Below are 13,183 nucleotides of genomic sequence, written 5' to 3' on the forward strand. Positions count from 1 at the left end.
CAGCGTCGTTGATCTTAACAATGATCAGCCAAGCGACACATATATATATATATACATATACACACACACACACACACACACTAACAGCTCGCAGTCACAGTTACATTTGCATGTCGTTGGTGGTCGACGTCTTCGAGTTTTGTTTGGTTTTATTTTGTATTATTTAATTTTTTTCAGTTGTTCTCTTTGGTCTGTGGTCTGCTGGGATCTCTTTGGTCTCCGGTCTCCGGTCTCTGGTCTCTGGTCGCCGGCCTCTGGTCTCGTTGTCGCTGTCGCAAGTCGCAAGAAAAGTGCGCTTGATGCCGCCGCAGCGATTGCCAAGTTTGATTATGTGACACGCGGCTACCATAAATATATTTGCGTACTATTTTCAACTGCACAGAACTTGACAACTTTAACTACAGAGCGAGAAGAGCGAGCTATTCAGTAATTTAACTGAATGATATCTATTCGCCTATTTATATTTTTATGATTATAATTGTTGGTGTTTTATTTGATGAAACCTTCTAGCTAACTCCAGACACGACTCAGTTCTCTCTGCATTTACGCACATCAAATTTGATGGTAATTTGTAATTGAAATGCTTTTGCAGTCTCTGCATGTAAACTTCTACAAAAACAAACATAGGTAAAAAAAATAATATTCTGAGTGATGATTGCAGAATACTCTTTAATAACTGTCTAAAGCTGAAGCTGCATCTTGAAACTAGCTGGGTTTATGCCGATAGGCAAATTGACTTTGTCTGCAGAAGGTGCCTTATTATTTTCCAATCATTCCAATCACTCACAAGTCACATTATTAAGATTATAAATTCAAAAAATTGTCAAAAATTAAATGAGGAGTTCACATTTCATTGACCGCAGCCGGTAGGATTCGAACCTACGCTCCCAGAGGGAATCTGATTTCGAGTCAGACGCCTTAACCACTCGGCCACGACTGCCTACGCCCAGCAGTGCTGCCAAAAGAGCCTTATCAGTTGCCTGCCTGTATCTGTGTGTGTGTGTGTCTGTGTGTGTGTGTTGACAACTCTCAACTGTGCTATTTATAGCACACGGGCCTAATGTATCTCAAACTGCACACACACAAACACAAACACATATTTAGTGGCAGATATAAGGTGCTGTTGAGGGTGGTAGTGGAATGGGGGAGGGGAGGGCGAGGGGGGAGTTATTTACAGCTTATTGTGTTAGGTCATGATTATTTTATAAATTGCACAAGCCTGAAACGTTGCGTTGACTTTCTGCCACAGCAACAACAGCAACAACAACAGCAACAACAACAGCAACAACAACAGCAACAACACATCAAATATAATGTTGTTCGCCCACGCAGACGACGACGACGTCGCTACACTAACATAACACCACCCCCACCCCACTGCCCCGCCTACTACCTTGGCACCCACTTCCCTGTCAGTGGCAACCCCAGCGAAAAGTTGCGTCCTCCACTTTTATGTTTGGGTATTTCTTTTCTATACTTAACTTTTTCGGTATTTTTTCTGTTTTTCTTCATTTTTTTTTGTTGGTTGTTTGGGTGCCATCGGCTCAAGTGTTTTACTTTGGGCTGCTTAAATAATACATACACACACACACACACACACACACACACACTTAAGTATGCATAAGTATGTGTGCGTGTTTTTTTCGGCTGGATCGATAATTTTTGTCTGCGCCAAACGCATTTGGGGCTAGGCAGTGTGTTGGGGGTGGCAATGGGCAATGGGCGGGGTGCGGAGGGCCTTATTTGTTACTGTTGCTGTCTGACTTGTTGTTGCTGCTGCTGTTGTTGTTGCTGCTGTTGTTGTTGCTGTTGTTGTTGCTTCCTGTAGGTAACGTCTGGCACCAGCACAGGTCAGACTTCCCAGCCATGGCTATGTCAAGCAGTACCTGTGGGAACTTTTGCGTCCTTATGCTGAATTTTATTTATAGCCACCTGCATTTATGTAGTCTTAAATATTCTCTCGTTTTTCACTTCATATTTCTCAAGGAGCGCCTGATGATATCAGAAGACTAAAATGTATCCATAGAAAGTCCTTAATAATAGTCAATAGTTTATAGCTTTCAATAATTATCCAATCATCCATTCAGAGATCATTCGGCTAAATTAATAATACTAATCAGTCCGTTAAATATCTATAAATCTGTCCATAAAAGTCTCAAATATTGTTTCAAATTTGATAGTCCTTGAGGCGGGTTCCTAACAGTTAACATTGGTTAGACAATAATACTTCAACAATTCAAATAGTTGGCTTCCTTTTGCTAATAATGGTTTGGATAATTCAATTATTCTTAATTCTATTTTCACACACACACACACACACACATACATCTGTGTGTACGCACTTTAATGTCTTATTTACCTGTTTGCTGCATGGCCAAAAAGTGGAGTCGAGTTCGTTGAACCTACCACAACCTTTCTATTTGATTTGGTTACATAAAAAGCAAGAATGATTTTTGTATTTTATTTTATTTTTTGCTAGATATATCTGCTCCTATTTGAGTTGAATTTATTCAATATCTACACAACATTATTATCATTTATAATAATAACAATAAATATAAATATTTTGCATTTATCAAAATTGTGTGTTTTCTATAAATGTTGCAAGCAACTTTGTCTAAGTCATGTTGAAAAGTTGACGCGTCTCAGTGACACTCACACATTATATATATATAAATATATATATATACATATATATATATATATATATATATATATGTATATAGGAGCAGCACGCACATATATGTCTTATTTACCTTTTGTGCCGCATGCCCAAAAAGTGGAGTCGGGTTCGTTGAACCTGCCACAACCTTTTATTTTATTTGTTTTCATTTTTGTGGTTGTTTTTATTGTGCTTTCGCATTTTTTGTTATTCTTTGCCGATTCATTCCTCTGCCGGCTTGGGTGTTTTTCCTTCCTCCCCCAACCTGGTTGCCTGCCTGCCTGCTTGCCTGGTTGCCTCGTTGCCACATTCCTCAGCTGAGGCTGGCTGTGTGCGTGAAATCCCCCAAAGGCTCAACGCACAAGTGCCTGTTGTTGGTCCTGCCAGCCAGCCAGCCAGCCAGCCAGCCTGTCTCTCAGTGTGTGTGTGTGTGTGTGTGTGTGTGTGTGTGTGTGTGTGCCTCTTGCTCTCTCTTTCTCTTATGCTGGCACTTTCTTTCTCTGCATACGTCCTGGCATTCTGCTTATCATTGCGGTTTATTTGTCTGCCTGATGCCCGACTGCTCCGGCTGTCAAACACATCGTGTAGGTGGCAGCAGCGCAGCACAGTGCAGCGCAGATTGGAGCCGAGGTTGCCACAAGGTAACCGCCATATGCCCCTATGCAATTTATAAACTTCTCCGCTAGTTAGCTGACTTTGACAGGCAACTCGGCAACTCGACGGCAACTCATCAACCGATGCTCAGAAATAAACGCCAAACAACGTTAACTGATAAGAATAGATTCTAGAAATGCATCCTTATCTGGAAATGTGTGAATCACTAGAATCACTAGTGGCATATCTTGTGATCATCAACTGATCTTGTCATTATCGACTTCTGACAACATTTTCAATTGGGAGACTATTTTCGCAACTGTTTGCCTTGGATTCATTTTAAATTTAATCCACTTAAGCACTTTCTTTTACTGTGACAGGAAAAGTTATCAAATTTGAAAAAGAAAACCCCAACAAAGAAGAAGAATGCCTCAGCTTCTCAGGCCTTAAACCCCCTTGCACCCCTCGAACTCTCTGCTATTTTTGTCAGGGTTTTTCCTCTAGATCGGAACTGGAATCACAACTGTGCCGATTCAAATTCGGAATTAACTACTGCAACCGATTTAATTAGTTGATATTATAGCATAACATAATCGAATACCGAAACAGAATTCGAATCAATTCATAAACTTAACCGGATCCGGAACCGGAACCGGATCCGAACTACAATTCGATTGGGCAACCTGCTCCTGCTGGGCTATTCTACATTTTTTGCGACACTGATGTCAGTCCTGCTAGCCCTCAATATATACAAATATATTAGAGGGTATGCCTGCGAGTCGGGCATTGCCAGCTGGACCCAAAATACCCAGCACTTCAATTTATTCAGCTCGTTATTCGCATTTCGCATTTTGCATTTCGCATTACAATTGTGAAACGGTCGAGGCAGCAATTTCTCGCGAAATTTGTAACGAAAATGCAAATGTGTCAAAATGAAAATGGATTTTTAAGCGAACAGGTAAACAACAAATGGAACGAACAACAACCAACAACAACCAACAACAGCAACAACAAGCAGCAACAATTGCAACTGTTGAAAAACTCTTTTTAGCTTCTGCACTGCATTTGGCCAACATTAAGCGGCAATTAAAATGGGAGCTGCCAAGGAGGCGGGGCTGGGGTACAACTAATATGTGAGCACAAACAACCACACACACACACACACACACACACACACACACACACACTCTTACACCCCCTCCCTCCCCCCCTTTCACACCCCTAATCATAGCTAACCATTCATTCTGCGCTGTTTTTTCCCCTTGCCGCAAACATCTTTTGGATGTGTTTCTTCGTCGACTTCTTCATCTTCATTTGCAACATGCTCGTTTCTACAGGCAGGGTAGCGGTGGATGGTGGGGTGGGGGGAGGGGGTGTAGGCGGTACTACAGCGGGGTACGTGGAAATGCAAATTGTGTTGCATGTTTGCCGCTTTCGAGTGTTTTGTAAGGCGCCGACGGCGTCACCAATGTAAAATTTGTCGGAATACATTTTATGTACATACATAAATGCATATATATATACATATATATATATATATCTATAGTATACATATACTTGCAAATATATATATATGTTTCTGAGGGCCACCTGTGGCTGTCAAAACTGCTCGAAACGAATTTAAAACTTTGCCATAAATGACCACAGCGAAAACTAGCTTCACTTTCATTGGAAGCTTTCGTCTTTCGAGAGAGTGCCCAGTTACATATATACTTATATACATATATATATATATATATGCATAATTATTATAGTCAAGAACTATTTGAATATTTGCCATAATATTAATGAGAACATATTACAAATATTCAGTGGTTTTATGCCTAAGAAAAGAGTTCTGACTTGTTCAACTCGAATTGATGTATCCTCGATCCAAGTCATTACCTATTCAGAGAACCTATTCAGATGTCCTTACACCCGTTGTATGTGTGTGTGTGTGTGTGTGCGTTCGATAAATGTGTGTGTAGAATAAAGTTGGTAAATATGAATTTAGGATTCTCTTCTCTCTTTCTCAATCGATCTTTGTACATTTTGTACATATGATCGATATGATGTCAAGGTAATGATGACATTATTGGTTTGAAACATGAATTTAAAATAAATAAGGTTTTTATTGTCATCGGAAATCGATTTGTATCGATATGCTCGTAGCTTGAAAACGTATCGATAAAATCAATGCTGCAACCTAAGGCAGAAAGTTACTTCTCTATTGTGCAATGCCCGCTTGGCTGGTGTTAATAATTATATATACAAATATAATAATATATATACAAATATAATATATATAACAATTAAATATCGATAACATCGATACGTGCAAATCGATAGAAGCACACAGCTTCCACAATTGAAAACTTAGCGTCAGCTAACTGCAGGGCAGATTGCTGATGAGCTCTTGCCAAGATGCATATATATATATATATATATATATGTATGTATATATGTACATATTATTCATCAATAATCATGAATGCTAAACTAATACTAATTTATAGTTTTAATTATAGTACTTAAGCAGTTCATTTCACAGCATTCACATCAAGTTTTGGATAAGCTGTGTGTAAAGTTCAAAATTGAAAACAATGCAAATGCAAATCGCACAGTTGCAGTTGCAGTTGCAGTTGTTCTGTGTGTGTGGGTGTGTGTGTGTGGGTGTGTGTGTGCTGCTTGGGAAAGTGCGAAAGTTGTGTTGCATGGGCAGAGAGTGCAGTCACAATTAAAATGAATTGCGAGTTGCATGCATCTAATTACCAGGCATTATGCTAATCAGCGTTGCATCTGCTGCACTTTCTTATGTGCAACACGCCATGCCACGCACTCCGTGAATGTGAATGTTGTGAATGTTGTGAATGTTGTGAATGTTTTGAGTGTTGCACTAACGAATGCTGGCATGGCTGCCATGACTCGTGACTCATCATTGACCGACTGACAACAAATCAACAAAAATGAGTTGTATTTGCAGTTGTTGTTGCAGTTGACAAAGTTGCCACACTGTGGCAGGAAATGAGTTGATGTTGTTGAAATGGATGCATTGGTTGGCCAATTATTGGTTGCTTGGCCCATTAGAGTGCCATAAATCAGTGGCAGGTGAGCGATGCCACAATATGCCGCACCGCATTTGCTATTGGCGCCCAAAAAAAAACAATGTGCCTCGCCACTGCTGCTGCTGCTGCTGCTGCTGCTGCTCGGTAGTAAACAGCTCGGCTTGGGTCCACTTGCAACAAAGAGTCATAAATAAATGCTTGCAACTAATTCTGGCAGTTGCCTGCCACATTGCGTTATTATTGATGGTGGCTGCAACAATGGCCCAACAACACCAGCAAAATGCCAAACGACCAGCGGCTAACTCTAAGCTGCACTTGCCACCACACCCCCTCCCCATCTACCCACCTTAATAGGTGTGACTTGTTGTCATTGCACAGTGTTGCGCTGCATATTGGGGCATGAAGCATGAGCCACGAGGCATGGCGGGGCGGCCCTTCGAGAACCTTGATTAATGATGCTCCCCGACTTTGCAACATGCATAAGCAATTTTGGGTATAGTTCAGTGAATGCAACTACGACAAATGGAAAACCCCGAAAACTCATTGGAAAACTTATTGCAAATGAAAATGATTTAAATCAGTTTCATTTTTTATGCTTAAGTGTATATAAAGAAAAATGATGATGACGGGATAATGAGCTCAGCTCTAACTAATATATATATATATATATATATAGACATATATATAACTAAGCTGATTATCCTTTAGACACACAAGATTTGTGTTTTGCGTTGCTCAACATGAACTAATGCAGAACTATTGACATAGACTTGGTGCACGTTGGGCTCAGCTTGTTTTCTGGATGGTTGGGGTTGATTGGATTGGCTGGGGCAAGTGGGGCAAGTGAGGGAAGCGCTGCAGCTGTTCTTCTTTTTTTTTGGGGGGGGGGTCTAGGCTTATGGGCATCTCGCTTGCGCGCACTGCAGCGCCATTTTGGTTCGAAAGCTAATCGAAAAAGCGTACTGCCTAACACACACACACACACACACGCACGTTGTGGCAATGCACTGACCGGAAGTACAGTCGACACACAAAGAAAAGCAACACAACACACACAGACACACACAGACACACAGACACACAGAAGGAGGCTAGCTGGCCATTTGGCGAGGCTGCGTCTGCGGTTGTGCCTCTGCGTGTGTGTTGCTCTCTGTGTGTACGTGTGTGTGTGTGTGTGTGTGTGTGTGTGTGTGTGTGGCTGCCACTCGCATTTTGCAAAACATCATCAAAATTGTAAAAATAAACAAAAGCCAACATGCATAAAACCAATTTCCATTAAGGCACACACACACGGCACACACACATGAGCTGCGTCGCACACGCACATGCAACTCTGTGCTTGATACTGCCTCTCTCTCTCTCTCTCTCTCTCGCACACACACACACACACCCACAACACTCCCTTCATTCCCTTTCTCTCACTCCCTCGCTCTCTTTCTCTCTCTCTTTCTCTGTCGCTCTCTTGCTCTGTCTTTCACTGCTTTTTGTGCAATGAATCTCTCACTCTTTCTCTCTCACTCACTCTCTCTCTCTCTCTCTCTCTCTCTCTGTCTACCTCTGTCTCTGTTTCGCTCACTCGCTGGGCTTTCGCTCGCTGTCTCGCTCGGCTGTTGTCCAAAAAAAGCTGCATGGAACAAGGCATCGAACAACGTTGGGGACCTATAGATGAGCTGCACATGATGTTGCAAGACTTGGGCGCCGCTTGCCCCATATGACGTGCATATGGAGCCATGTGGCGTCTGTCTGTATACGTGTGTGTGTGTGTCTGTCTCTGTGTGTGAGTGTGTGTGAGGCGTGGCTGGACTCTAGACTAAGTGTATTACACTCAAAGAATTAACCTTGCATTTTAATTACTCATCTAATTAATTAGAATTATTTTAATTAATTCATTTCATAAATAGATGAATATTTTATTTAAATAAAATTATTTCTGTGTCATTTTCGTTCTTCTTTTAACTAAAGTAATTTAAAGTCGACATCAATCTAAACCGAATCGTATTTCGCATCCGCTTCCGCTTCCGGTGCGTAAATTCGCTTCCCCTTTGAAGCTATCTGAACTCATAATAACTCTTAATATATAATATCTAATATATATAATATATATATATATATAATAATAATGTCGCTTCTTGTTTCGATTGCTTAAAAAAAGAAAACTTGCAAAGAATGCGAATCGGTAAAGTTCCAATTCCGGTTCCGGTTTGACAACCTGCATCAGCTAACTTGAAGGCTGATTCAGGCTCAAGATTAAATACATTCTTTGCGAATAAATAAAAATGCCATCACAATTTTGGGCTTCATTTTGTTGCTGCATAAATATGTTGCAATTTCAGTATTCCAGCAATTGTTTACGGTGCAGTGCGCACTACAAATACTCGACCACACTAACTACACACACACACACACACACACGCACACATACAGACGCATAGTGTTGGTCTGCCTATTGCTCCGAAAAATAAGCACACACAGCAAGCATATCCTTAATTGATATCACAAAAACGGAGGCGAGGAATTCGCACAAAATGGCAACCCACATGAATTGCCATGCCATGCCGGGTGGTGCTGCGCCTGCCTCTCTCACTCTCTCTCTCTCTCTCTCTTTCTGTGTGTGAGTATGGTTGCTGTCTGCCACACACGCATGCAGCCCAAAAGTGGCAGCAGCAACAACAGCAACAAAACGCAACGAAAGATTACTGCATGCGATAGGTCGGAAATTTTGCTCGCAATCAACTTGTAAAGCCCTCAAACCCATGTGGACATACCGGCAACGGCAACGGCAACGGCACCACACCCCCAGCCATGCCACACACATCACACACACACACACACAGTGCGCACACCTGCAGCCTAGTGCATGAAAAAGGGTGCAAGGCTGCACAGGGCGCAGTAAAATGGCGTCCCACATCGCCTTCTCTGCTGTCCACTGCGTGTGTGTGTGTGTGTGTGTGTGTGTGTGTGTGGGAGGACATCCAGTCTATCCTGGTCTGGCCTCCGTCTGGCTCTCTACAGAGTGTCTGTGTGTGTGGTCGTTTTTTGGGCTGCATTGGATTCGAGTGCGGCCTCGCTTTGGTTTTGGGCTTTTTGGTTTGGTTTTGGGCTTGGTTTGGTTTGGTTTGGTTTGAGCTCCGTTCGGTTCGGTTCAGTTCGGTTCGGTTCAGTTTGGTTGGGCATCTTGCTCCTTGCACCTTGCTCCTTGCTCTTATCTGTTTATTTTTATTATTATGTCTCGTTGTTTTGCTCTCAGGGACACAGCCCAGTGGCAACTTAGGTCTATATGTGCACAGATATATGCATAACGCACTGCCAACCCAACCCCGAATCCCCCCCCCCCTCCCAATACCACTCCCCCTCCCAAGGGTAAATGTATCAAATATATAACACAGCTCAAATTCCACTATTTATTACACAGAGTACAAAGTTTTAGGTCAGCTTTAACAATCAATCTGCTGCGGCAACATCTGTAAAGTATATATATATATATTGTATATATATATATTGTGTATATATATTGTATATATGTACATTATGCGTATTATTATGCTCCCCACAAATCATCGATAACAAAATACTATATCGTATAGCTCTGTTATTGGAACAATCGGTCGAAAGTTCAACAACTTTTTTGCGTGCCAAGTTATTCGAACAAAACTATCCACATCGGACTAAACATATCATATATATATATATATATATATATATATATATAGCTGACAATCGATGGGTTTTCCAAATTTATTAATTGTTAAAAATTGCATTTTTCATTAATATTTAAGCTTCACTGTACCTTTTCAAAATGCAGGAACAAAATTGCAGCTTTTAAATTTAATGGAATCGGCGATATTTTTGATTCATTATTAGAATAGCTGAGAATTGTTGCAACATGCCCCAAAATATGTTGAACAGCAATGATTAATTTGAAATTAGGAAAGAGTATCAAATATTCAACTATGATTATAATTGTTGTTGTTGTTGTTGTTGCTGCTAGTTGTGCGTTTATGTGGCAACCTGGCGACAAAAATAGAAGCATCGCCCACGGAACACGCCTATGTCAAATTGCGTGCTGCTGGCTACACTCAGAAAAAAAACGAGTGTACAATAAAAGGAGGAAAGAAGGGAAAATTACAAAATTGCTAGTCCCAAATGGATCGTATATCGGGATACACAAACACTTAGGAAAACTATAAAAAATAATATAATTGCTCTTAAAAAAAGACAAAACAATTTTCTAATTTATTTGAGATTACTTCTTGTTTTTTTTTTTTATGTGTAGAAGAGCACTGGCGCTATCTGTCCAAGCGTTGGCGATGTTAGTGTTAGCGTGGCAGGGGAGGCGTGTAGCGGTGAGGGGGGCGTGGGATCGGTCGTAGGTTGAGCTCCAGCGAGCGCCGAGCAACTCCGATGGCGCTTTGGGCGCAATTTTGCTATACGTTTTTCAAGCAGAAAATCGATAAGTGCGCACGTACAGGAATATATATATATATATATATATATATGCTTGCACACACGCCCAGAGAGAGGAGGGATGCGTGTGTGTGTGTGGGTGTGTGGGTGCTTACATGGCATGTACTTAACGTCGCAAGTGGGCAACGTCATGCGTCGCCAGGCGGCTACGACTACTACGCAGGAGGAGCAGCAGCAGGAGCAGGAGCAGGTCAGGGAGACCGTTGCACGGCCTGAGACTGAAGCCGGGTCCCGTCGCTGCTATATGCCACAGCAGTGTGGAGCCAGCCAGCGGGGCGGGGGCGGGGGCGACGGGAGACGGCTCGAAAATCCCTACGTGCGCTTTGCTGTTTCATCAATTATTTGTTTCGGTTTTGTGCGAATGGACGAGCACAAGGATGCAGGCAACCAGCCAGCCAGGACGAAACTCATCTTTTGCCACACACCAGCCCCTATCCCAACTACTGCCACTACTAGCTGGGGCTGAGCTGGTCCTGAAAGCGTTTTGGGCATTCTTCTTTCTTTTTTTCCTTTTTGGGGCAGGCAACAAAAACAGTTGCTGCAAATTGCTAACAAAAACTGTCTGCTCCCTGCACAAATACGTACATAGAAACATATATATATATATATATATATGTTTATATATATATATATGTGTGTGTATATGATATTTGTGTGTGTATTGTTTATTTGGTTTGCCATTGAATCATTTGAAGCGCACAAGCAACCCGTTGAAATTGTTGTGCTTACAGATAATTTAAACAGTTTACACAGTAAATAGATGTGCACAACAGATATATATATATATATATAGATACATATAGATGTGCTCTATATGCGGCTATTCTATTTATGATGTTTCGTTTACTTATCCAAGTTATTGTTGCACATTCCTTGATACCCCAATTTGGTTCTTATGGGTAAAGAGAGAGAGAGAGAGAGAGAGAGAGAGAGATTTATCCAAGGAAGTCGTGCGTATAACTGTACATATTTATATATATATGCATATTCTTGATCAGCAGCTACAGTTGCGTCGATCTAGCTGTGTGTTTGAGCCATAAATTCTCGTAAAACTATCTTAATTTAACATTGGCCACAAAAGCACAGCCTGCATTTGATTAATAGCTGAACCAGCTTTACAATTATCGATTTATATCGATTTAAATCGATTGATTCTCATTATTTCTTTTGCTTTTTCTTCATTTAATTTTAATTTACTTATTCATACTGCTTTTTCACTTTTGCCCGAGGGACTCTTTTGAAGAAAATCCACTTTTTGGCACACGCACAAAAAATGCATTTTTCACATTGGTCTAGCTGGAAAGTGAGAGAGAGAGAGAGAGAGAGACAGCGAGAGAGAGAGAGAGAGAGAGACAGCGAGAGAGAGAGAGAGAGAGAGAGAGAGCTTTACGCCAGAGTTATAAGCCTTAAACGTGATAAGGTAGATAAGATAAGAGTCTAACATTGTGCAGATCTAGTCGATAAAGCTTGCCACAAATGATGAGCGCAACGCACAAATTGTCGCATAAATCAGGTGCAGCAGAAGCAGCAGCAGATCGAAGAGCAGGCCTAATGTTGCGGGGTGGTTGGAGTGGCAACAATGCCTTATCTTATGGCCAAGTGCTGCGCAGGTAACAAGAGCATAGAGGCCAACAGCGAACGCTGCCAAATCCATATAAATGAAAGCTGTGTGTGTCTATATATATATATATATATATATATATATATATATATATATATATATATATATCTATGTAGGCATCATTTTGGGTGGGTTGAGTGGCCACTAGCCTGCAGCAGGTGCCACACACACACACACACACACAGGCACACATGCAAGAAACGATTAATAGCGTGGGCCAGCTGGCCAAGCCCGAGTGTGGCGCCTCCGACTCTCGGCCTCGCCTTTTTTTGTCTATGCAAACACAGCACAATGAAGCTGCTGCCGATAAAAATCCTCACCTCAAGCGATTACCCCACAGACCCCCCCTCCACACACACACACACACACACACACACACACACACACACCTGCCACGCCGCCTGCCCCCCCTCATTGCCGAGTACTCCATGCATTCTGCATATGCGTTGACCATTTGCGGGGGGTCGCCGAGCCGAGGGTGTAATGCGATAAAAAGCTGTATGGAACTGGACACAAAAAAAAAAGAAAAAAGAAAATGAAAACTGAAAAATGAAAAATAAAAAATAAAAGAAAAAAGAAAAAGGAAAAATACATCACAGAGACAAACAGGCAGACGGCAGACAGAGAGGGAAGCGCACAGAGTGACCGAAAAGCAGAGAGAGCGAGAGAGAGAGAGAGAGATAGAGCGTTAGAGAGGTAGAGCGACAGAGAGAGCGCGAGAGAGAGCGAGAGAGAGAGAGAGCAAAAACAAAGCAGAAAAATTGCAACAAAAAAAGTTTGGTTCGACATTTGACTGCC

At 41.6% G+C, this 13,183-nt stretch overlaps 1 non-coding gene across 1 annotated transcript; it reads right to left on the reverse strand.

Moving 5' to 3' along the window:
• Positions 1-858: 858 nt before the first annotated feature.
• Trnas-cga lies at positions 859-940 on the reverse strand. The gene has a single exon. It is a non-coding gene; the product is annotated as a tRNA-Ser (tRNA).
• Between the last annotated feature and the right edge of the window lie 12,243 nt (positions 941-13,183).

Source organism: Drosophila grimshawi, unplaced genomic scaffold, assembly GCF_018153295.1.
Source record: "Drosophila grimshawi isolate 15287-2541.00 unplaced genomic scaffold, ASM1815329v1 contig_848, whole genome shotgun sequence".
In the NCBI taxonomy this organism is placed as follows: domain Eukaryota; kingdom Metazoa; phylum Arthropoda; class Insecta; order Diptera; family Drosophilidae; genus Drosophila; species Drosophila grimshawi.